Genomic DNA, 4,634 nt, shown 5'->3' with positions numbered 1-4,634 from the left:
GAAATCGCAGTAAATAATAAATTGGAAATGGATTTTGACTGGCTCCTCTAAATAACTGCTCCTGGTATCTGCGTGCTTTTACTTAACGTTCCCCTGGAAGAAGTGATTAGTGTTCAAACAGCCACACACTCACACACGCAAATGGAATTTTAATCTTTTGTTTAATCACTACTTAGCGTGCCGGGCACCCTTTGGAGGGAGGGAAGAAAGGTGGCGAAGCAAGCCAACTGTATCCTGCCCAAGAAGAAAGACCTGTTACAGTGCACACTCTAATCCCAGCACTGCAGACTCGGCAACTGCTGCTCAGCACATCCGCGTCGCTGGCCGAGCTGGCCAGTGTCTTCAAGATAATGGGAAAAGAGCCATATGCTCTGAAATGGCAAAGCTGAAAGGAAAACTGAGGCAGTCGCCTGCTTCATTCCAGGTCTGAGGACATATTACAGACCAGATTCTGCTGCAAATTTAGGATGGCTTCCCCTGGACCCTCCTCTCAACTACCCTTACAAAGGAGCTGAAATGATTTTGTTTTGAGGTTTAAATGACTCTATATTAATTCCAAACATTTGGTAATCTGCTAAGTAGATTATTTTAATAACCTTCCTACACACACACACACACACACACACACACACACACACCCTCACAACAAAGCATTCCTTAAGGTTGCCTTCAAGGTTATACTTCAAAAAGGGCGGGGGGGACGTAAGCTAGCCAAAGGTGTAAAGTTACTTTAAGCAAGGGAGTTTGGACAGTTGGATAAATGTACTTTTTCATGAATTTTGAGGACATACGCTAGATTGTTTTGATTTATTTATTCGTTCATTCCACAAATGAGAATAGGTCATTGAAGAACTGAGGACCTGGTATGGCCAAAGAATTGTGGGGAGACAAAGATAAATAAATAGTTCCTGGCCTCATCAAAAATCACGCATAGGAGACAAGTAGATGAGACAGAAAAACACACACACTGTAACTAAGGGCCTTGAAAGTTGTACAGAGACATTCTATGGGCATCGTGAGACCCAAAGGTTAGAGTCTACCTGAAATGATCAGGGAAGAATTCTTGTAGGAACAGAGTCTTTGGGAGTTACGTGGAAGGATGGGTAGGATCAGGACTATTAGCAATGAACGGGTGGAATCCATCTGGAGAGAAAGTAAGGGCAAAGAAATGAAGGTTAGAAAGTAAGAGGCATATTTATTTAATGGCAAGGGGCCTGATTTGGCTGGAGTGAGTGGGGCACAAAAGAATCAGGAGCAATGAGGGCAGGAAGTCTGGACCAGAATCCAAGGGCCTTACACTTGAGCTGTGTGGCAGGTGGGAGCCACAGAAGGTGTTTGAGCAAGAAACAGGCTGGAGTAGAACTCAAAAAATAAAATACGTTACTACCTACCCACTTGCAATTAATCTAAGAACCTCCTCTTCTCGGGAGGGATGCAGGGAGAAAGATAATCGTTTTCATTAGGAAGAAATGTTCCCTCTTTGTAGGCTGAAGACCACTCTCATCCTGGCATCCAATACGTTAGACTAATGGGATTGACCTGAGCCCAGCCCCTATGCAGTAGGCTGCTGTTCTGGGGGTGGTGGACATACAATACAGTGCACAGATGATGTGTTGCAGAACTGTGCTCCTTGTAACCTCTATAATTTTGTTAACCTAGTGTCACCCCAATAAATTCAATAAAAGGGGGAAAAAAGAAGTACAAATCGGTAGTAACAAAATAGTCATGGAGATGTAAAGTACAGCATAGGGAATCCTATATAATAAAAGGCTAATATGCAAACTGTCCCCTTGGGAGATCGACTGGGAGTTTTATTGCTTGCTATGACGTGCGCTGACCACAAGGGGGAGGCATGGAATATGGCAGGCGACCAGCGGCGGCAGGGTGCTGAGAAGCGAGGGAAGGAGGAGGTGGGGAGGCGGGGAACCTGATTGGCCCTGATCACCAGCCAGGCCTAGGGAATCCTACCTGTGCACGAATTTCGTGCACCGGGCCTCTAGTATGATCAATAATATTCTAATAACTATGCATAATGTCAGATGGGTATGAGATTTATTGGGATGATCACTTAGTAATTTATATAATGTCTAATCACTGAGGATGTATACCAGAAACTAATATAATATTGTACGTCAACTGTTATTGAAAAATAAAAAATAATTTTAAAAGATTTTTAAAAAAGGAGTTCCTATGGCATCTTTCTACTCATAAAAACATCACCAAACTTCTAAATAAAGACCCTAAACACTTGTAATATTAAACACTGGAATAAATGTGAGCTATATATACATTTAAGAAAGATTAATAAAAACAAGTAAGATCGCTATTTTCCAACCTTATTCCAGTTCAGAGTCGTGGGTGGCTGGAGCCAATCTTAGTGGCTCAGGGCACAAGGAGGTAACCAACCCTGGTCAGGACGCCTAGTGCCACGAACACCCACACCACACTCAGACTGTGACAAGACAGACACGTCAACTCCCCAACGTGCACATCGCTGGGCTGTGGGAGCGAACCAGAGGAACTGGACAAAACCCATGCACATGTGGGGAGAATGTGCAAACACCACAGGGTCTATCCCCCCCACCCCTTGTCAACATGATAGTGAAACAGCATTAAACGAAATGACATTATTTGAGGACCTGCTGTACTTCCAAGGGCAGAGCCATACCACCATCCAATTCACCATTTTGTACAGATGATTCTAGAAAAGGTCATTTCCTACGTAAGGTGTAAATGCTCATTAAAGTACTTTTTTTAAGCACCAGAGGAGGAAGAAAAAAAAAAAAAGCCAAGACATTTTGCAGTGTCTGTTATCTAAAGGGCAAATGAAACCTATAATAAGTTTTCCATTTTAAAAGACAATGGCAACTTGAACCATTTTCTTGAGGAAGTTTCTAAATGTTTTATCACTGGGGGAAAAACAACAATACTTTGATCATGTGATAATGTTCATCTGAATCTCTCACCCACCCATTCATCCATCCGTCTGCCCGTCCGTCCATCCATCCATCCATTTTAATGTTTAATGAATACAAGCACATGCAGGCTCTGTGTGAAGTGTCCAGGAGATACTGGAGAGCAAGAGAGCCAAGGCCCTGACTCATAGAGCCTACAGTACTGTGTGTGGCAGGGGGTTGCAGACTTTAATCCAGAACCACAAATAAATTAAATAGTTACAGTGGCTCGTGCCTAAAAGAAAGGTACGTGGTGCAAAGAAAGTCCCTTTCTTTCAGATCAGATCAGGGTGATCTCATCTGTTCAGGGAGGTCAGTAAAGGCTTCCCTGCGGAGATAGAGTATGATTAGGTGTTAACTCATTACCTCAGAAGGCACCGTGATGACTCCAACCAAAGAAAGTCATTGGTTTTAAGGATGGAGGAAAAACTGCCTACACTGGACTTTAGAGAGGTGGTTTATTTTTATATTCCATGGACGACTGTCAAGGCCAGTACTGATTTTACGTTATTTTCCCCAAAAGTGGTGTGTTTATTATAGCCCAACCCTTTCACAAGATGAAACTTGACTATATTATTGCCATTCTATCCACTTCATAGATGACCAAACTGAGGCTCGGGGAGAAAAGTGATATGAAAAATATTTTGCAAAGTGCCAGCCACCACCCGAGTGTCATCATCACAGCTAATAGTCCGCACCTCCCACCTCCGCCCACTCCTTCCCACATCTCAGTGTCTAGCAAGTGGCCAGGCAAGCGGTTCGTTCCAGGAGAGGAAAACTTGCTGAAGCGAATCATTCTTCTGCACCTTGTTCACTGGGGTCTTGAAAGTCTCAGCAGCTCTGATGTGTGATCAACCACAGGAAACCCTCTAACCAGTGTTCTTTCCAGAGGCTAGAGCTGAGCATAACAGAGGGCCATTATATTGCTCTGCAGAGCAGACGTGGATGGGTAAGGAGAGAGGCAGGCAGAATTGGCACGCTGAGTAGAAGGCAAGTTTCAAGTCTTTCAAGGACCAAAAAATGACTGCAAACCCAGCCTATGAGTCTTCTAGTTGGGGAATTGGGACTGAGCCACCAAGCAACAGAGTCATGCTCCATTGATAGTAATAATTACAATCATCACCGCCTACATCAAGCATGTCAAACTCACGGCCCACAATGAATATTTTTGCAGCCCAGCCAATAAAATGGAGTGAGCAGTTATTTACAATCTCCTGTCAGATCCAGAATTACTGACATTCACCTTGGGTCAGTTTTGAAAGTAATCACTGCGAACAAGATTTCCCCCCAAGTAGGAAAGACGGTAGCAGAGAAGAGATGCCAAGTGTCAGGAAGAAAACATTAATTTTACCATTGCTCTTGTTCTTTTTTTTATACTATACTTTTCGAAATACACCTACGTTTCTATGAAAGTCGAAGCTTTTGTTTTTTTGCGGCCCACATAAACTTAAACCTTGTTTATATGGCCGTGTTAGCCTTTGAGTTTGACATGCTTGCCCTATATCCTGAAGATGGAAAAACAAAGTGTGTAAGAGCACTTGCTTCAGAGTCAGAAAGACCCACCGGGAGTCACAGTTCTGCTGCTTACTAGCTATGCGACCTTAGGCAAGTCAGTTTTCCCAAGCCGGGTTCCCAAACAGGAACGGCGGGGGGGGGGGGGGGGGGGGGAGGGGTTTTTTC

At 43.7% G+C, this 4,634-nt stretch overlaps 1 protein-coding gene across 1 annotated transcript in view; it reads right to left on the bottom strand.

Moving 5' to 3' along the window:
- Positions 1–4,634, bottom strand: part of GALNT10 (polypeptide N-acetylgalactosaminyltransferase 10) — a gene marked incomplete at its 5' end in the record, with an annotated part of 170,428 nt that overhangs the window by 96,619 nt on the left and 69,175 nt on the right. The gene's annotated exons all lie outside the window — the stretch shown is intronic.

Source organism: Myotis brandtii, unplaced genomic scaffold, assembly GCF_000412655.1.
Source record: "Myotis brandtii unplaced genomic scaffold, ASM41265v1 scaffold32, whole genome shotgun sequence".
NCBI classification, from domain to species: Eukaryota; Metazoa; Chordata; class Mammalia; order Chiroptera; family Vespertilionidae; genus Myotis; species Myotis brandtii.
This window is presented reverse-complemented; position numbering and strand designations above follow the sequence as displayed.